The 22,393-nt window shown below is 45.1% G+C and overlaps 1 protein-coding gene across 1 annotated transcript in view; it reads right to left on the minus strand.

The window, feature by feature from the left end:
- LOC146811604 (extracellular calcium-sensing receptor-like) overlaps positions 1-22,393 on the minus strand; it is a 267,064-nt gene that overhangs the window by 123,689 nt on the left and 120,982 nt on the right. The gene's annotated exons all lie outside the window — the stretch shown is intronic.

Here is a 22,393-nt window from a genome sequence, read left to right on the forward strand (position 1 = left end):
TTTCCACGAAGATTGCAATGAGGGGCATGCCCAGACCATGTGGAAAAAGTCTGCTTTGTGCAGTCTGCATCTGGGGCTTTCTGGGGTGAGTGGTGGAAACATGTGTTGGATACGGTGTGGGAGGAGATAAGTTTGGTGAATAAAACTGAATTGTCTATAACAGAATCGGGGATTACGGAACATAGTTTTTGCCAGCTGCAGGGCACAAGCCCAGGTCCCGTCAGAGAGAGGTTAATGGAGTATCTCACCCCACCGGGCATGTGCCCTCACTGCGTGGTCTTTTGGGGGTTTGTGGAGAGCCATATATAAAGCTATAATGCCGATTTGGGTGCAAGTGGCAGATAGGAGGGCATGTAGCATCGGGGAAATGGTGGGTTTGGAGTTGTCTGCTTTCCATGTCTCCTGGATAACATTCTGGAGAATCCTGTGTGTGAGAAACTATCTATCGTTGAAGGCAAATGACTCCGCCAGGTCCTAAAATGACATGAGCGTGCTCTCATTGAAGAGGTCACCCAGCAGTGTGAGCTCCACCTCGCTCCAATGAGCTGGGTCAGGATGTTGTGCTGCCCTGGGCAGTGTAGGCAAATCCCAAATAAGTATTGCTGGAAATATGAAAGCGCAGAGCCTTTGGAATGTACATATCTGCAGCAATAAGTGCGCGCCACCACCAGCTGTCTAAACTTGTATCATGTACTGCATGCTGAATTGGACAGCCACGTGATGGTACTCACATCCTTCAGAACAGTGGACACTAGGAGGCTTTCGGGATGGTGCAGATTGCACAGCCATGCCATCAGCCCCAGCAGCTGTGCGGTGGCTTAGTAGCTCAACGTGGGGTGCCCCCAAGCTGCCGTCATTAAATAGGCATTGTATTTTATTTAAGGCTACCCGATAATGTTCCGAGCCTCATATCAGTTCAAACAGCAACCTGTTCAACTCCTGAAAGAAGCTCTTAGGTAGCATTCGTGGGAGGGCTACAAAGAGGTACAGCAGTTGGGGGAGAACCAACATTTTAGATATAACCACCCAACCCAGCAGAAACAGTGGGAACGAGCACCAGAAAGGCAAGGAGCCCATGGCCTAGTGCAGATTACCCTCCTTGAGGTCTTTTTTCAGCGTGATATATTTGTATACCTAGATACTTGAAGTGTCATAGCACCACCGTAGACAGGTCCCCGGGGGATCCTCCCATTCGGCAGCAGGTGTGCACACCAGAGGGACTACACAGGACTTATCCCAGTTAACACACACGTAGCCCAGAAATCTCACCAAAAGTATTTAATATCATCATAAGGCCTGGAAGCCATGCAGTCACATCTCAGAGGAAAATTAAGGTTTCGGTAGCATAGAGCGATATAATGTGGTATACATCCTGTTCCCATATGCTCGCCAATAAAGCTGACAGGCCAGGGGCTCAATGGCTGTTGCAAACAGGAATGGGGACAATGGACATCCCTGTCTTTTCCTTGAACGAATATCTACCCTGTTCGAGATGACCTTTTGCTAAAATAACAGCGCAACCGCAAACTCAGACGGTTAAGTCTGCTAAAAACGACCGTCCTGTTTTTCCTAAACAAAATTGGAAAACCAAAAAACAGAGGGAGCAGCAACAGAAACAGGGGTCACGTCCTGCCTCACCAATACCAGTGTCTACTGAACGCACATATGTGTTGAGCGATCACACGCGTATAAGTTCTCCTGATAGATTTCAGGTTCCTGATCAACGTTCTCCTCGTTCTCCACAGGAAACATCGGTCTCACAAGCTGGTGGAGGTGAATGCGGCAGAGGTCGGGGTGCCTCTCAAGGACGTGAGCAGCCCCGCCCAACTGATGGTAAACGCAAGCAGGACGACTTTCCGCGTCAACGACCTCAGTTTCAGAAAAAGAAAGTTGCTGCCCTAACAGCGAGGTATGCCACAGATAGTGAGAACACAGCTTCAGAACCTGACATGGGCAGTAACACTGCTAGACAGCGCAGCGGAGGTTACAATAGTGGAAGCTAGAGCTCACGTCGCAGAAATCCTTGGAATATCAAGGCGTAATTGAAACATGTGTGCACCCATGAATAATCCTCTTTTCACTGTGACCAAACCTGATGGGTCGTACTGCCTAGTTTTGGATTATCGGCATTTGAACTCTCATTGCCGGACGTGCGCGGTACAGAATACCCACAGTTCTGCCCTTGTTGATATTCTCGTGAGGAAAAGGTTTAAGACCACACTTGACATTTCAAATGGCTTTTATAGTCATAATCTTTCCTCTATTAGTAGTCAATGGACAGCCTTTACATCTAGCGGCAAACAAAAACAGTTGAAAAGATTAGCCATGGGCTATAAGAACAGCCCAGGCATCTTTGCCGCACGTGTTGTCTCTCTGTTAGAGAGCATTGACCCTGATGCCTACTCGTATGCTGATGATATTTATCTCACAGACGATGCATTTTGGCCGCATCTGTGTCACGTTGACCGCATCATTGTTATGTTTGCGGACCTCGGATATAAATGTAACTTTGCAAAATTACACATTGCAGAGTACATAGTGTTTTTTTAAGGGCTATGAGCTCAACAACGAAGGACGAGGTTTAGCACTTCACTTCCTGGAGAAATGCGCATGTTTGCGTGCTCCGACGACTCTGAAAAAACTCCAATCCTTTTTAAATTTCGGGCGTACTTACATTCCCGATTATGCCCAGCGTATCAAGCCGCTATATGCCTTGGTACAACCTACTTTTACCAAATCGTGCTGGCTTCCTGAACATTCAGCTATACTGCACTCTTTGCAAGCTGATCTTCTTGCATCTAAATACTTATTGACACGTGATAACCACACAAACCTTGTAATAAGAATTGTGCCTGGCGCAGTGGGTTTCACGTACTTAACATTTAATGAGGGATACACAGTCCCTATTGCTTACAAGTCACACATGTATACTTCAGCTGAAATGCGCTTTTCCACCGTCAAGAAACTATTGACTGCTGTACAGATGGCAATTCTGAAAGAGAGAGCGCTGTCACAGGGCAAACGCATGTTGGTTGTCACACGGTATCCTGCCCTTGAGGCGGTAACAAAGGCCAGTGTACCTAATTCTAAAGCTTTGCATCCACGTTGGATACAATGGGCAACTTCCTTGACGTCTCCGGATGTCACATTTATCTTTGATTCCTCATTGCAAACTCAGGAGTACTTGAAGTATGAATTTGTTCATCAAGCTCCTCAGTCCATGCGCCTGCTTGAGGATTACCATTGTATTATTTACACTGACGGTTCGGCGCAACCAGCAACAGAATCTAAGCATGCTTATTCAGCGGCCTGCGCAATAGTGGCTGGTACCATTGTGAATGGAGAATTCAAGTCAGATGTCGTGCAGACTCAGACATTAGGAGACTGTACCACCCAGTTGCCAGAGCTACGGGCTCTGGTGCTTGCACTAGAGTTTGCTGATCCCCGTGTGCCTACTCTTATTGTAAGTGACTCTTACTACTGTGTTCAATCTTTCAACAACATTTTATTCTTTTGGAATCAGAATGTATATCGAGATTACAAAGCTAGCACAATCAAACATAAAATGCTTTGGGTTCGAGTCGCAGAATTTAAAGAACGTCTGCCTCTCGTGAATGTTATTCATACTGTTGGGTACCAGCACTTAGAAGTACCAAGGGTGGGCGACAATTTCCGTTCCACTCGCGGAAATTGAGAAATTTCGACATTTTCGCGCTCCGCATGGAACTCTAAAATGTCGAAACTTTTGCGATCCGCGGTGGAACAGAAATATGCAGGGCAGGATTCATTCTGGCACGATGCTCCTGTCATTAAACCTCAACAGGAAGCACATACAGATATAAATGAAGCAGGTGCCCGAGTTGACGGTCAAATTCAGTAACGCATTAATCAGCACTAAAGATTCATGAGCACGGTGGAGGCTAGGCAGGTGTGCTTTCTCCCCATATCTACCGTCAACAATTTGCTGTAATCCTTGATGGAGGTCTGTGCATCCATGAGTTTCGCAAGCGCAATCCCTGTGTAGTTCCTGACACCAGGAGGTTCTGTCTCCTCATCTGCTGCTCTTGTCGGTCTCTGACCCTTTATAACCAAGTGGCATGTGAACTGCATAGAAGCCGCGCCATTTGGCCACATCCCACACACCAGCAGTGTGCAACGTCTTCCCTCCCTTTCAACACTATGATGGACAGCTCACTTGAGGGACCCCGGCGCCCATCGGCACAGTGGCAAAAGTTACAGACACACATGGTTGCATGAGACAACTCTTCTGGCCCTTTACGCAGCTGTAGTGTAGGAAAAGCACTATACATTTACCCACCGAGGTAGCACTTACTGATTAGCCAGTAGAAAGTACTCCAGTTGAGTAGAGATATTGCACAAAACGGTGGCATCTTCTTGGATAAATATGCAGGGCAGGATTCCTTCTGGCACAATGCTCCTGTCACAAAAATTCAACCTCAACAGGAAGCACTTACAGATATAAATAAAGCAGGTGCCCGAGTTGAAGGTCAAATTCAGTAACGCATTAATCAGCACAAAATCTCCGCGATCACGCAAAATTTCACGTGATCACTGAGATTTTTTGCACTTTCGCAAATTCCGCCCATCCTTAAGGAGTACACGCTGCTGGCAACAGTTTAGCTGATGTAGCAGTAAAAACAGCAGTGGCGACATATCTGGTAGCAGCAGTTACAAGATCCAAAGGAAAATTGACGACGACATCTTGGCACCTATTGCTGCCACCGAGAGGGGAGATAATTACCCTAGAGGTTTCCCTTCTAAATACTCTTATAATTTAAGTCCTGATAAAGTATCGTTCCCTATGTGAGAATTAACGACGTTGGTGACAGATTGATTCCCAACGCGGACTGCAGGCTTTCTTTGATAACAGCCGCTCACAAAGGTATGGCCTCGGCTCATGCAAGCATCTCAGCGACTGTCACTATCTTGCAACAATGTTACTGGTGGCGCGAATTGTATAAACAGACTCGTGATTACGTCCTTACTTGTGACATTTGCCAGCAGGTTAAACCTTCAACTGCTGCGCGTCCACCTCAAACACAGTTGTACATATCTAATAAACCACTTGGGTGTGTTTATTTAGATCACTGCGGTCCTTTCCCCTCTGATACTGCGTACATGTTTATCTTAGTTGCAGTGAATTCGTGCACACGTTTTCTATGGGTTTGGCCACAAAGGAGTGCTGATGCATGAACTCTCATCAGGGATTTGCGTGTCTTTCTGAGAATTTTAGCATGTGGTACCCTCCATTCGGACCAGGGTCCGGCGTTCGTCTCTCAGGCGTACAAGGAAGCCATGATGTCTTTGGGGGTCCAAGTCAAATGTTCGTCTCCATACCGGCCTGAGGGCAATTCTGTTGTGGAACGAATAAACTGTGACTTAAAGCAGTCCTTGACAGCCAGGGTTTTAGCTACTGGCAGGAACTGGTTGGCCCATTTGTACATTTGTATAGCGTACAACGTGCACTTAATAATCTCCCTAGAAGGTCTCTGGGTGGGCGGACCCAATACGAATAAAAATGGAATAAAAATGTTTGTCCAGGACCTTGATGGTCTACACATGGCGGCGTCGGCCACACCCTTTGACGTAGATGATCATTTTGCTGTGTTACAGAATCTACAAGAGGCTCGAGACAGTTTTGCAAAGGAGCACTTGCCCTCCACAACTGATGCTGTACTTCAGATTCCGGTAGTTGGCTGGCTACTTCGAGTTGGTGACCTGGTCCGTGAGGTGGAGAACAAGACGGAGTTTGGCTCCTCTTATTGTGCACCTGTTCCAGTGCTTGGCGTGCAGGGTACAAGAACATTAATTTTACCTCCACTTCCTGGTCGCAAGGATAACAGGTACATCTCCATTGTCAATGTCAAACTACGACGAGTGGCTAATTCTTCTAATTCTTCTCAGTATGACTCCAGCGGTCTCTTGTCCAGCAATGCTGATAAATTCTGTTTTGGCTCCGGCAAATACGAACTGGCCTGACATTGCCATTGAGATGCGTACAGTTACTAATCCTTTATTGACTCCACCGGCTGGTGGTCCCCATGAAGATACTGAGTATACCTATCCCAGAGATGTTTCGTTGCCTGGTGTGCAATCAAGTGCAGTCAACTAGTCACGTTTTTCATTTGACACTAACTCTACAACATCGAGTGCCCCATCGAAATTTCTATTTTTGTTGTTTGGTTTAAAAGACATTTTTTAATTCCCCCTTGGACTTACATTTGGCTGGTGCTCATATCTATTTTTTTGTTCATGTCAATTGGATTTGTGGTTGTCTTTTTTTGTCTGGTGAACGGACATTATCTTACCGAAAGATCTGCAATTAGATTAATTGATCGAACTTTGGCACCCCACTCCTCATCACACATCATAAAGAGGGACCAATCTTTTGTTAACATTACTGCCTGGTCTGTGCTAGATGGGATTGTGTGGGATGCTGTAAAATTTCAAATTCATGGCCCTACAGAGGTGATTAATGTTCCCAATGTACTTCGTGTTTCTATAGGGGATGTTGTGAAACGAAACATATGTTCTGATGATTGGGATGTCCAAGCCATTGAGGCTCTTTTTTCTGATTTGAAATGTTATGCTGCTTTTGATGCTGAAGATTTGTACTTGGACTCAGCGAGTTATTTTGCTACTGACACTATGGCAATCATTTCCTGCATAAAGCGAAAACATTTAGAAATGTTGTTAATTTCACACAATGGGCACATTGCCCAGCTCCCATTGAAGGTAGTTTGAAAACTTTATTGAAAAATGTACATATTTTACGGATTTCAGTGAATCTAATCCTGAAGCCTTTTATTTTTAAATATCTGCTAAATCCACTTCCAAAGTTAGGCTTACACACACTAAATTAGTGTATTCAAAGTCCTTTGTGGATGAATTGGCTATAGGGGGCAATGAGCTGTGGAAGGATACCATTGATCTTAAATCTGTTTGGGGTTTTAAATGCTGGCAAGTGCAGGGCACCAAAGCTTTGCATCGTGCATACCTTATCCCGAACCACATTTTGTTTTTGAATTCTACTATTTTTCAAACTACTTGTTTTGGATTGGTGACTTCTAAAAAAATGAATGCCCCTACCATTCCTGATCTAGGTGCTTACCCGACCTGGGCTAATCACACAGATCTGTCCCTTGATGAATTGCAGTCGCTAATTACAAATACATCCTTCAATATTTCCAACATAGATCCCCAAGGATGGTTATTATGGCAAAAAACTTCAGATTCATGCCAACATCGTTTTCTGGGTCTGAGTTCAGGCTATACACAGGTTAGGGTGGACCCCCGGTTTGAAACCTCCCATTCTGTTACTACCTATTCAGTAGGCAAATTATGTCAAAACTGGGTTAAACATTCCACCTTAGTGTCAGTTAAACTTCATTTGTCCCAATTGACTGATTTCAATGATTTTGTTAGAGGCCCTGTGGGAGGCAGGTCCAAGAGATGGGTATATGCTATTTACAATGAAGTTTGGAAATTATCTCAAATTGAAGCTGCTTCTAGATTGAGAGCTATTGAGCAAGCTAATTTGGAAAAAGTGCTTGCTGTCATTGATGATAGCATTAACACTCTTTCTTCCAGAATTTACACATTAGAAAATATTGTTTCATCTGTTGTGGATATTGTACAGGATGACATGTCTGTTTTATACCATGGTCAAAATCAATTGCTTTCTATAATGCAGTTTGCATGGACTTTACAAACATTGAAGGCTGGGAAAGTTCCCTGGGACTACATGAATACATCATCTTTATTTTTGCCATTTAATCTGACTACAACAGTGTATGTCCATGAAAGGTGCAACATATTCGCTATTGCATATTGAAAAGTTGGAACCTTTTCCATTTTCTGTGGCCGAATCAAACTCGGCTGTGTGGCTTATACATGGGCTAATCACACTACCTTTTCCTTTGTTTAAGTTCAGCTCATGTATGAAACACTATGCCTTAGGCAGATATGAACCATTGGGTAGCGCTTTTCTCCATGAAGTTTGGTCACTCCCATTCACATACAGGTGCCTAAAAGAGGGTAAAGAGGTTTATTTAAAAGGAGAGGAGTGCACTTCTACACCAGATCATTAGTTTGCAAGAATATACAATTGCATGGCGCGTGCAACGTTCACGCACCAAATTTAGCTTGCATTTTAAAGGGAAATCCTGTGCCAGCTATTACACCAACTTCCACATTACTAGCTAACGGTAGTTATTTGCTTTTAAATAATGAAGCGTGTTGCGGGATGCTAGCAGGGATTCCGTACATTGTAACTGTTCCCAATGTGTAGTTTGTTGCAAAAATGTGCTTTTCCTGCCCCCGCATGGGAGACTCGACATATCTATCTGGCCTTTCATACCAACCTTGAAAGCAGAGTTCAACAAGATGAGCAGAATAAGGGCTCTTTTGGCTGCACAATCTGTGTCAGGCGACAGCCTGCCCCGGCTGCTCCAACTTCGTAACCGGATGCTTGAAAACTACGGAACACTACCTCTGGCCACTTTGAGTGTAGCCTATGGATTGTCCTTCCGGTTCTCATACTTTACTTGCATGCAACCTGTTTTCCATTGCCTGGAATGTTCATTTGAATGGGCCCTGGATTTGTGCCTCTCAAACATGGTGTCTCCTGCCCCGGATTATGATCGACTGATGAGTCCCTTAGTAGCTCATGAGTTGGACTGTTCTGGTATATGGATTATTGCCTGTGCGGCTGCGCATGAAATCCTAGGAAATTGGGATATATGTGCAGCGGGCCATGACTTCCTAGCACAAAGTTATCTCGAAGAACACACAAGTTTTCTTCTGATGGTGCTAGAGGCTCCGGCTATCAAAGAACATGTATGTTCATTTGCTTTATTAGATTGGATGGCTGAATCCTTTATTGATTAGTACAATGACTTCCTCTTGGAGGCTGTTGCAACATACTGTGCCTAAACGTTGATGGATTAAATTGGCAATCGTCCATCTTCCACATGTACTAACGCAAAAGGTTGTACTTTTAACTTGTTTTCTCCAGAATGGCCTGTATACCGCCCCTGCTTGATTTTTATTTTTTTGTTTTTTTCCTACCTTACAAATTCGAACTTTTCACTACCTATCATCCGGTTCGGCAAAGTATGAACTTGGTTCTGTCTTATTCGTACTTGAACTCTGCGTTCCTACATTGCTTACCTATGTTGTTCGTGGTCCGATCAAGGGAGCTTGTAGTGAAGACAGGGTTTTGCCTGCACACATTGCTATGTTAGCAGAAGCGTTTTAGACGTTAAACGCCATCTTGCCACTTTGCCGCTTTTGCACACAATACTACACGCAACCGTTATTATAAGTAAAACTGCTTGCTTGCTTTTTCTTCACATGAGAACGGTCTGTTTTTCACATCCCTAGATTTACACCACGACCTTAGTCTGAACACTGTGTGCAGAAGTCTTCAAGGTCAAATAACAATGTATGCTATTGCATTCAGGTTGATCGGCACACGCTCTAGACACAACAAGGACACAGCTGCAATTATCTGAAACACGGGTGCCTTTAATATTGCAATGCATGCATGATACTGGCACTTGGAGAACACCTTTCCAGACACAGAGAGCTTTGCTGATCCTGTGATGTGATTCACCTAAGCTGATCTTGGAGGCATGGGGTTCTCCATTCAAACCTAGAGAACTTCTATTATTATAAAACTAACTTCTAGCCAAGGGAGGGTGGTACACAAGGTGCTATAAGACCTGTTTCCACTATCACTATAATATGATTTCTCCCTTTGTGTTTTATGGAATTGTAACAATGCTGATTGTTTAATTTCTAATTATTTGCCTGCACATGTTAGCCAAAATACTGCATCTTTGAGCACTTAATTAAAATAAGCTTTTTAAACTTTTCTGTGTCTCTGATTACTCACGTTGTAGACTGATATGAGAATAAAAACGAAAGAGTGTTCTTGATTCCCACCATTCCTGAGAGTAACCTAAGTGGCTTGTTCTGGGTTGTCTAATCATTGGTAGCTTCGCTTTAGTACGGAGAACAAATGAAACACTGATGCTAGTCGGATAGGGGTTCTGGGTACTGAGGTGAGTTTTTGGGTACACCACAATTCACTGAGGGCCTGGTTTCCTGCGCATAGTTCTGTGCATGAGCAGAATCCCCACAACAGTGCGCAATTCTGGTTGCCCGATTGGCCACCCGATTCTCCAGAGTGGAGATCGCGATCTATATTTGAGAGGTCTTTCGGCAGCCTCTTACGTATCCTCCAGGAGGCTGCCAAGCAGTGACCCTGCACCACCACTTTGAGGGCATCCCATTCAACCGCTGGAGACATTGCACTCCCTGCATGAAGGGTAAACTATTGATCAATACAGTGGGTGGGAAGGGGGGATCAGACAAAGCCTCCAACTGTAGTCACCAGGTGGGTATGGTTGGATGTTGTCGTCCCCACTGCAGGGTCAGCCACAAGGAACAATAGTAAGATAGGGTGCGTGCAAGGTATTCCGCCCCAGATAATTGTGCTCCTAATTGGGTTGCACAAAAAATAGGTCAATTCTGGTGTGGAAGTCATGGACCTGTAAGTAAAAGGAATACTCCCGATCTAGGGGATGCAGGTGTAGTCATGCATCCGAAAGGTGCATTCGTGACAACCATTGACCAAGGTGCTGTATGGACCATCGTGTGGCAGCAGCTCTGAGTGGGAGAGTTGAGCGATGAAGCATCACATCTGGGACACAATGAAAATCCTTGGCTCAAAGTCCGGGTGAGTATGGGTCTCCGACTAGCGCTGTTGTGAGGGTATCTAAATATTCACCCTTTTCAGTGTTGGGGGCATAGATTGTGCTGAGTGTGAGAGGTTTACCATCTAATTGGCCTTCTAGATCACAAATTGACCACCTGTGTCCACTCTATGAGTGTCCACCATGAAGGGTACCCCCCGGAGACACTGTAGTTCTAGAGGCACTCTTGTGGTTTGACACCCAGTGATGACCTTTGACTACCATTTTTTTAACTGACTTTAGTGTGTTATTTCATCCTAGCCTGGATGTACGACGGTCCTGCTTATGCCTTGCTTCTCTTGTAATTTTGCTGTCTTTCAGTGGGAGCTGTCACAGAGTAGGACAGCCTTGCCAAGAACGGAACGTGTGGAATGTGCATTTGAAAGTGTGAAAGGGAGAGAGAGTTGTGGAATGTACTTTTTGGTCTCGAAGTGCAGTGTTGTGGGCAGTGATGCACACATGTACTCGGTGTTGTACATTGAAATGAAGTGCGTGAATCTATAAGCAGTAGTGCACAGTTGTGCATTGTGTCGTACAATGATGAGAATTATGAAGTTCTTACTATTGGCTTTGACATGGCCTCATGTCATTCTTTTTTCCTGGCTTTGTCTTGCTTCAGCTTTTCTGCGTGCACAGCAGCGCTTTAAAGTTGCTTGGGCTTTTCACGTTCAAGGTCTTTTTGTTTTTGTGAGGGATTGTTTATGTACTCTGAAAGGCTTTGTGAGCTTTGTCAAGATGAGGCTGGAACATGCAAGATTTGGAGAAGGTGACGTGAGAACTCCTTCTTGCCATGGGAATGCTTGCTTGGAACCTGGCCAGTTCTGGTAAGATTCCTCTGGCCCGGGGGAGGTCTTTCTCAAACCTTCTAGTGTGTTTAAAGCTGAGGGTTGCTGACTCAGAAACTGGGAGTTTGGAATCCGAACAAGGACGAACGCGTCTATTTCGGGACAACCTGGTTGCTGAGCTCTGAACCCCAGCTGTGAATCCCCCGGTCAGAAGTGGGCTAAGATGCAGATGCAGTGTTTGCACCAGGTGATGTATTGAGTTTTGGTTATTGCCATTATGATGTGAGCCAGTGGCTGTAATCATTTGATGTGTTGTGTTTGAGATGTGTGAATGAGTGTGCTTTCTTTGTGATGATAGAGTGAGTCAAGTTACACCTCTAAAGTTCTCATTTGATCTATTCAGTGTATATATCTTTCTGATGCTTTGCAGGACGTCCAGGATATTTGCTTGAGTATTATATCATATTATTTGCTGCTTGTTTATTCATCAGTATTATTCATGCATTATATTTACCAAGTGTGTTATTATTGCTTGCATATAAACATATATATATCGCTTTGTGTATTTGAATCTTGTGCATTTGACATCTGGGAAAGCCTTTCTGATAGAGAACATTGTGTAAAATAAAACCCCAAGCCTTATTCTAAAAGAGAGAGCCCTTGCATTTTGTAAAATAAACCCTTTTCTAAAGGTGCTGTGTTAAAGTCTTTGCTGTGCCGGGTGCTGGGCTAACGTGTGGAAGATTTTGTATTATCTGATAGGCGCAAAGCAAAACAGACACCCAAATTAAGACTTCTTGAGCGAAGGAGGATTCGGAAGTTCTGTATACCTGCCTCCTTCATTTTGGCATGAAGTCTATGTAATTCAGTGCCATTAAGGTGTGTTTCTTATAAGCCTGGGCGTTGAACTACGCTCCGTTCGCGGAGCTTGCGAAGTTTTGGTAACTTCGCGCTTCGCGCAGAGCGCGAAGTTGCAGATTGCTACGCAATCTAGCGCGTAGCGTAGTAAATTTGCTTCCTCGCGCGCTCAATATTCATTCTCGCGCGCGCGGTAATGTCTTACCTTGATTCTGCGATCGCCAACTTGCTTTTCTGTCTGTTTGCGAGCGCCACGAGATTTGTACTATGGCTGCCCAAGCCCGCGAGAGTGTGCGACCCCGAACACGTCATTGGTGAGCGCGAACTGACTTCCGGCGGCTGTTTTGGTAAGATCGCGATCCCGAACATGGAAAAACTGCAATCTGGCAAAGAATATCTCGCGAGCTTCATAAAACCTTCTCTAAAATGATCATTTTGCTCAGAAAACTCCTCAGATTGTGATCTTGCTGTAGTCTTTGTGTAAGAAAGAGTCCTTTAATTTTTTTAACACTTTTTTTTCAAGAGGAAGGAAGTGCCCCTGACACTACAACTTCCTGTTCCTGTCCAGCAGGCTCCTCCCACGTGCTTTGTGCATGTGTTGTTCACTTTCATTTGGATTTGGAGCTGGAAGGATCACTTTTTGTGTCTGTCTGCTGCATCATACCATTTTTTTGGATTTATTTGAGGAATTTTTGATTTGAGATTTAATTTACGACAAGTAAGTTGGAGAATTGGTGTGTTTGTTTCATTGGGGCTTGTTTGTACATACATTTTTCTGGGATTTTTATTGTTTTTAAAAATTATTGTTGTGGTGGGTGGCCTGTACTACTTAATATGGGCCTAGTTGTTTTTCTCTGCAATTTCAGCCAGTAGGGTACCCATGGGTCCATGTTTTGTGGTGTCTGTAGAATTTCTACATCATGTAGGGCATGGATGGCATAGGATTGAAATGCTAAACGTGGCTGTGGTGTATTTCACTGTTGGTGTGTGTGTGTGATTTACCTTTGTTGGATGTGTGTGCTTGTGGCCTAGTAGTCTTCCACTAGGCCCAGAGGTAGTCAACCTCCAAGCTGTGGTGCGTGATTTTACATGTACAGTTGGTGTTGTCTGGTGATTTTCCTTTACTCCATGGATGGCTTTGGATTTTGTTGCAAAAGGTGTGTTTGGGGTGCAATAGCATTTTTTGGGTGTGTGCTAAACAAATTGGGCTATTTTGGCCTGCATGTAAGGCAAGGGATTCAGCTCGCGAACGGCCATTTTAGGAAGGCATGCATTGTGCCTTTGCCATAGGCGTCCATTGACTGTCTCCCATTTCTTGTGGTTGTTGTGGGTGTGTGGCGGCCATTTTGTGAAGCCATCGAAGCAGTGTGCTTGCTTTTGCCATCCGGTTCCAAGCTTGTGGCCTAGTAGTCTTCCACTAGGCCCAGAGGTAGTCAGCCTCCAAGCTGTGGTGCGTGATTTTACATGTACAGTTGGTGTTGTCTGGTGATTTTCCTTTACTCCATGGATGGCTTTGGATTTTGTTGCAAAAGGTGTGTTTGGGGTGCAATAGCATTTTTTGGGTGTGTGCTAAACAAATTGGGCTATTTTGGCCTGCATGTAAGGCAAGGGATTCAGCTCGCGAACTTTCGGTAACTCTGCACAGCGCGACAACGCGGACTTACAGTTTTCGTCATTTTTGCGCTCGCAATATGCGTGTTCGCGCACGCGAGAAAGCCTTTTTGTACAGTTCGCGATCCCGAACACGCAGCTTTTGCAATCTGGCAAACAATATCTCGCGAGCAACATAGACCCTTCTCGAAAACGCTTTTTTGTGCATTTCTGCACAAAAAACTCCTCAGGCTGTCATTGAGCTGTAGGTTTGGAGCAGGGAGAAGCTGTTATTTGTCTGGAAAACATTTTTATGAGAGGGATTAAGTTCCACAGACACTACAACTTCCTCTTCCTGTCCTTTCCAATCACTTTTTGTGTGTTATTGTGGTGGGGGGGCTGGGCATGTGTGTGGCGGCCATTTTAGGAAGGCATGCATTGTGCCTTTGCCATAGGCGTCCAAACTTGTGGCCTAGTCGTACAGTAGGCCCAGGGGTACAACTCAGCAATCATCACGGCGGGTTTTTTTCCCTTGCTATTCTTCTTCCTAAGTGTACACTACACAGTACAAATACAAAAGGATCCCTGGCCTTGTCAGTCTCTTAATGGCTGGCTACACTGTTGATGTTGTTCACTGACTGCATGAAATTTAATAATTGTGATGACCACCCACGAGACACTAATAAATTATATATTATATTATGGATCTTTTGACTGATGTTCTTCTGGCTTTTTGCTTTTAGGTGCACAAAAGACAGAGGTGTGTCATCATCATCCACTGTTGTGGTGCCAGACCGACGTCCTGCTGCTGTAGTGTACACAACGTGACGTGTCAGTGACCTGACCAGGCATCTCTGCAACTTGTGCAACTGAGTGCTGTTTTGACATCTGTTGAAGATGCCCCCAAAGAAAGCAGGTAGCAGGTCCTCCGGTACCAAGAAAGTTGCCATGGAGAAGAAGGAACAGAAGAAGAAGGAAGTGTCACTTAAGTCTGGTGTGCCTCCCAAAACCTTTTTTGGTTCACCAAAAATGAGGCCTGCAGCAGCGGTGTCGGGGGGGCAAGCTGGGGGCAGCACCTCCACATCAGTGGGCCCAACCCACCAACCCATGCCCAAGCAGATGAGTGTGGAAGAGGTAGCCAGCCTTATGGTAGAAAGCAGTGATGCTGAGCCTGAACTAAACTTATCGCTATCTCAAAGTAGTACACAATCCACGCAGGAGGGAACATCATCAACACAGCAGATAAGTGGTCAACAGCCGCAGCTACCGCCCGCAATAGTAGCTGTTCCTCCTGAAGTAGGGGCAGTTCAGGAAATTGAGCCTCATGCAGAGGAAGAAGAGGAAGCCACTCCTTTAGAAGTTGCATTGGCTTTTAAATCCCCAGCAAGGAAAAGGAGGGTTAGTACATCAAGTTCTTCACCAAGCCCCCCTTCTGATGATCTAGATGTCACTTGGAAGCCACAAACTGAGTCTGAGAGGGAAACACATCACAAGAGCAGGCATGGCAAAAGGAAGGTTCCAGAAAGCCTTACACTTATGGATGTTGATGTAGAAGAGCAGGTTGATGATGATGATGATGATGAGCCAGTCATCACAAACATCACTCCCGGGCCTGAGGAGATGGAGAGCAACATTTTTACATTATCCAAAATGGATGCGAGGGATGTAGCACGCATACCTCCAACACAGGTAACACCAACACGACCTCCAGCTTCCATATTTACATTAGCAAAGGGCCGGCAGCGTCCTACATCCAGCACAACAAGCACCACCTCAGCAGAAGTAGGTAGTGGTCCTGCACAGAGTCAAATTCAACACACACCCTCCAGTTCATCCGGCATTGGAAGTGGGAGTGGCACCTCCAGCAGGAGACAAAAGTTAAGCTCCCCAGTGTGGGACTACTTTACGGTTAGCCCAAAGGAGGAGAACATTGCTGTATGCTCCGTTTGTCATTCCTCTGTTAGACGTGGAAAGCTTGGTACAAACTATGGTACCGGAGGCCAAATGACCCATCTGAAAAAACACCACGCAATCCAGTGGGAGGAGCACCTTAGGCTCATCAAAACTGGAACCATTGCTGTTGGGCATAAACAAGTAGAAAGTCCGCTCACGGTGGAACAGGAAGAAGAGGGAGACATTCTCTGTGCTAGTGGTAGACAAAGTAGCCCTGTCCCCAGCACTGCAGTGGTAACACCCACATCCTCAGCCACATCTCATTGGCACAAGAGTAAGAGCCAGCCTGAGACACCAAGGAGTACTGTTGGGCCAAAAAGTGCGAAGTCGACCACAGGAAGGAATACCATGCAGCCTACCATTCTTAGCATGTTTAGTAGGCCGGAGGGGCAGTACGAACGCAATCACCCAATAGCACGTTTGTACAATGCTAAGCTGGCAAAAATGTTAGCACTGGACCTTCTCCCTTTTTCTTTTGTTGAAGGGGTGGGTTTTCTTGAGTTTGTGACCACCATCTGCCCAAAATGGAAAGTTCCCAGCCGCTACTATTTTGCAAGAGTTGCTGTTCCAGCACTACATCACGACGTGCTGGAATTGCTTGGAAAAGCCTTAAAACAGAGTGCTGTTCAGAGTATACACCTGACAACAGACATGTGGACCAGTTGCCAAGCCACTGATTACATGTGCATCACTGCACACTGGGTCTCTTTTTCGGGTGTTAAAGATAAGATATCTGACGGCGTTGTTGACACCGCTGAGATTTTTAAAGACACTCGCAAACATGCAACTGTAGCCATGTTTGCAATGGAGAAATCTCATACTGCTGCAAAAATTTTGGATGAGTTTAACAGCAAGGTGTTTGAGTGGCTGCGACCAAGAGGTCTTACCATTGGTTTTGTTGCCACGGACAATGGCAGTAATGTAGTTCGGGCCATGAAAGATGGTGGGTATTTCAGGGTGCCATGTTTGGCACACTGCATTAACATTGTTGTGCAAGACTTTCTGAAAAATGAAAGCAAAGTCAGCAGCTTACTGACCACCTGCAGAAGAATATGCACACATTTCAACCATTCTTTTAAAGCCCGGAAGGAGCTGAGGGTGATTCAACGTGAGCATAAAATGCCAGTCAAAGCACTCATCCAAGAGGTGCCAACACGTTGGAACTCAACGTATTACATGCTTGAGCGTCTGTTTGAGCAGTACATACCACTTAATGCTTATGTCATGAAAAGGTCAGGGGATCCTACAGTGAAAGGCATGAGAGTTGAGATGGCCCAATGGGACCTTGTCAAAAGCCTGACAGAGATGCTACTTCCTTTTGAGGTCTTCACCCGTGAAGTGAGCCGGGAGGACTGTACTATGGGCCAAGCTATCCCATTGTTGTACATGCTAGAGCAACAGCTGAAGGAGGTGGCAGAAATGTACGCAGATGTGGATGACAAAGTAGACGCACATTCTTTGGCAGACACCTTATCCGCTCGCTTATCTCACAATACAAGGATTCAAAATAACATTCTGTCAGATCCACATTACATTACTGCCTCAATTTTGGATCCACGTTACAAATTATTGCTGCGCAGTAATGAAGTCATTCCTTTTTCAGAAGTGAATGTTGCCCAGTACAAAACTTTGATAGCTGAGGAAGCCACTGAGTTTGAAAACGAAAGGATCTTCATTAAAGGCCCGCCCCTCCAGGGCAGAAAAAGTACTGCAGGGCACCCAGAACGAAGTTCTACTTCAGAAGCCAAGAGCAGTGCGTTTGCCTCCCAGCAGTCAACACTGCCAGCAGCAATAACATCAACAGCACCAACAGGATCATCAGGCACATGTACAAAAACGGCAGGTGATTGGTTTCTACGGAAAGGGTATTGCACATCAATGACTGATACAAAGGCAAAAGAGGCCCAGGAAATCGGAGCACCCCTGAACATTGAGCGGATGGTTCAGGCCTATCTAGATGACACAACAGAGGTCTACATGGAGCAAAGCCCATTGGTGTATTGGTATGGGAAAAGAAGCCAATGGCCAGTGCTCAGCAGGCTGGCGATAAAGTATGTGGCTTGCCCTGTTGCAAGTGTCTCTTCAGAGCGTGTTTTCAGTGCTGCTGGTGCCATTGTTACTGTCAAAAGGACCAGTCTCTCGCCCAAAAGTGTTGAGAGGTTAACCATGATCAAAATGAATCAACACTTTATACCACCAGAGTACAAAATACGTGAATCACAGGAGGAAGAGGAGAGTGACTGTGTGTATCTGTTTTTCTGGTTCAAAATCTACATTCACAACAAAGCCATCAACAGTCTCCTTTTTTTATTTCCCTATTGGAGTTGCACGTCTGTGCATAACTGTCCACTCCACTCCTCAGGGTCCTGCTCCATGTTCCTTACTCTCCCTAAGTACATTTCAAGCAAGTCAGACATTGGATGGAGATGGAGAATAGTACAATACATGTTGCCTCTAACAGTCCCTCCATAAGAAGTGAAACGTGACTCCACCTATATTCCATTTTGTTTCCAATCCGAAAGAAACTCATCACTGACTGGCAGAAGGCTAGGCAGGCATCAGATCAGACAGCCAAAGAGAACACCAAGACAGGTAATGAGTGATTATTGTGAATGATGGTGGCATGCATTGCATTGGATGCTGGCTGACTACGAAGAATTGTGCATGCCATGAAGTAGAACTATACTAGTTTATCGACAAAGTACAAGTGACTCAGGTGTGGTGACAGTTAATGTTTCCTTGTTGTTTAATAATGACCACATTGTACTCCTACCACTGCAGGTGCCGGCCAATATCCGTTGCAATTTGGTAATATGGAATATATTATAAACGTAATCAGTCACTACAGACTGAGTTGGTGTTGGAGGATACGTACCACACGGTCACCATCATTGAGGATGCTGAGCATACTATCTTTGCACACAGTCAGTTGGATTGGAGAAAATTTATGGAATAACAGGTAAAAAGTTTGAACAAGAACCACAGCAGACCTAGGCTAGATGTCCTTGTAGTGGTGTGGACTGGAGTAGAGTGTAGTGGTATGACGGACAGTGGCGCATTGATTTAGTCACTTCATTGGGAAAATTCTAGGTTGCTGCAGTGCATTTGACATTTCTCTGGCTCGGTCAAAATGTAAGTAAGGGGTAGGGTGCCTGGCCTGTGCCGCGGTTCTCCTGTTCTGTGGCTGTGCTGGCTCCTGAATCCTGTCCCGTTGTTGTTGTACCTTAATGCTTGCTGTAGAGTAGACACACTATGTAGCCTATCCAAGCTGCCTCAGTCTGAAAGTGTTCTCTCCAGAGTGTTGTCTTGCACTCCACTGTAATTGAGTTTATTGTTGTAAAGGCTGTAATTTTTCAATACCCCGTTTGTTTTTCCATCTACACTTACAGGCCGGCCTTTACCCTGTGCTACAGTGGGAGAAACGACTCACACGTACCTTACCAATACGCATCAGGCTTTTCATGGGCTGACATAAAAGGTAAAAAGTTTGAACAAGAACCACAGCAGACCTAGGCTAGATGTCCTTGTAGTGGTGTGGACTGGAGTAGAGTGTAGTGGTATGACGGACAGTGGCGCATTGATTTAGTCACTTCATTTGGAAAATTCTAGGTTGCTGCAGTGCATTTGACATTTCTCTGGCTCGGTCAAAATGTAAGTAAGGGGTAGGGTGCCTGGCCTGTGCCGCGGTTCTCCTGTTCTGTGGCTGTGCTGGCTCCTGAATCCTGTCCCGTTGTTGTTGTACCTTAATGCTTGCTGTAGAGTAGACACACTATGTAGCCTATCCAAGCTGCCTCAGTCTGAAAGTGTTCTCTCCAGGGTGTTGTCTTGCACTCCACTGTAATTCAGTTTATTGTTGTAAAGGCTGTAATTTTTCAATACCCCGTTTGTTTTTCCATCTACACTTACAGGCCGGCCGGCCCTTTACCCTGTGCTACAGTGGGAGAAACGACTCACACGTACCTTACCAATACGCATCAGGCAGGCAGTGATACCCAAGATTGATGTGCGGAGTGTCCATGGAAGGGAGGACCAAGAAGAATGACGAGAATGATGCAACTCCTCATTTGGACCAGGATAATACAGTAACTTTAGTATCATCATTCGTCTTTACATTTATTTGCTTGCTTTTTTCTCTTTAATCATTACGACTGTGTGTTGTGGTTTGTTTGTTAATTGATCCAACTTTTTTTTAGTTTCCTTAGCTAGCTTGAAAAATGAAAGTAAGCCCGGTAGAGCAGGTAATTGGGTTCGGTCTGAGCTCTGAGGGCGTCAGACAGGCAAGGCAAATTTCAATTTCGTCCCTGACTGTACTGTCTCATTGGGTCATAGTAGTTATAGTACAACTCATTATCTCATTAACCATCAAGGTATCATCCTCAGCATGCATGCATTTGCTTTCTCTCACTTCATACTTTGATTTCTTTGATAATGGATCATGGTCGTCTTACAAGATTGTGTTTTACTTTTGTTGTGTCCATGCATATTGTCTGTTTTTCTTTCTCAAACCTTTCCCAAAACCCCACTTCCCATCCAATCATCAATCCCTAACCCTCTTCCCCCGGGCTGTGTGATTTATATTGAGGTGTGATGTGATGACTATGTACACCAATTGATCACACGCTTGCTGGGGCAGATGTGGTGAAAGCAACACTAATTGAATTTCAACTAAGGCAGGGCAAGGATCTTCTTCTGCTTGACCACCCATGCTGTAGTTTACTTTGTGTTCTGTTCCACTCCTCCTCCCTGAGTCTCAGTCAAGTGACTTTCTCTTTCTTTTTTCAAACGCTATTGCCAGTGTCTACTACTACCACCACTATAATGGCATCTACTCCGTCAATTTGGGAAACCAACCATGCAGCCATCAGTGTGCCGAACTTCATCATCAATCACAGGTAAGATAAGTTTGGTGGGAGGTATGGACTAGGAGGAGAGACTGACAGTACTATGACAATTAAAAATAACTCAGTGAGGGGTACTGCATCTATCGGTTTGTGTGTTACAAAATCGGCAGATCTTTTAAATCAAACACTGGCTGTGGGCATGCAGCAGCACGGAAACAAAGTAAACAAGCATGTAACTTACATTGAATTCGGAAAACTGTAACCCACCACAAAAAACATTAACATCATATAAATAAATAGTAAGTATATTTTTAATATCCCCTAACAAAAATAAACTATCCCGCTCTGACCTAACCCACCCCCCTCCCTAACCCCAACGAAACGAAAGTCCAAAGTCCCAATGTCCGTTGAAATCCCCAACGCCCACAAACCCACCCACCAACAAAAGGAATTAAAAAAGGGGCAAACGACGAGGTCCTCTATTGTCGGCGGGCCTTAAGGTGTTTGTCCACCAGGATCTTGACCCGCTCCTCCATGTTCTCCTCCCAGCGGGCCATCCGGCGGAGCAGCTGGCGGCGAAATGCCCTAAAGTTGCTTCCAGGGTGGGGGGCAGCAGTGCTGGAAATCGAGGCGCGGCGGCGGGCAAATGCCGGACCACGGCGCCGTGAAAGTGGAGGCCGGGCCTGACTGGTGCCCGGGGCATTGGAGGAGGCTGCAGCTTCAGCCGCCTCCTCCTCCTCCTCCTCCTGAGCCACCAGCCGGCGATAATGCTCGAAGATGGCCTCCAGTTTCCGGCGCCGGGCCCTAGCGGCCAACTCCTTCCTTGATGGTTTATTGGAAGGAGTATCATCTATATCAAAAAAGAAAAAGAACATGTTGGAGCCAATACTCTTAGCAAAACAGGAACACTAAAATCATTCAACACATAGTGTCACAGTATCACTAGCAAGCACAGTTCATAACATTTGGGATTTGGTGCTGGGGTAAGTATCTCTAATCCTACTTCCTTGGACTCTAACATTTGTGACCGTTTCAGACATTATTTATAAATATAATCGTACTATGTATGTACTGCGGTACACCAGTCGTGCTGTTCTTATCTGTAGTTTAGCCCAATTACATAACCTTGTTGTAGGCGGCATGCCAGGTCCATCAGCTAAGCTTGCACCCAAGAGAAACAGATATGAGCCACATGATGATGCAGACTCACGTTACTTTTATTTACTACTACTGTCTGCAGGTGGGGAAGCTCATCTTTTTGTCTGACGCCTTACGGCCGTTGGCACTGGTCATACTCTGTTACATGAGGGCAAATGGCATGCACAATTTCACTTACACCCTACCATGGGTACTACAAAAAGGCTGATTATTTATTTATCGGATCCAACGATCATTGCTTATATTCATATTATAGATGCTGCTAGTGCTAATACGATATACGACATCAGGTCGGTAGCGGTCGGTGGTGGGAGTGCTGCCGGTCGGTGACGTGGGAAGGTGCAGGGTGGGGATAGTAAACGATGGATTAAGGACATTCACAGGTAATTAAAGAATACATAAAAAAAAAAACATTGCTGCACACAGT

Source organism: Triturus cristatus, chromosome 7 (genome assembly GCF_964204655.1).
Source record: "Triturus cristatus chromosome 7, aTriCri1.1, whole genome shotgun sequence".
In the NCBI taxonomy this organism is placed as follows: Eukaryota; Metazoa; Chordata; class Amphibia; order Caudata; family Salamandridae; genus Triturus; species Triturus cristatus.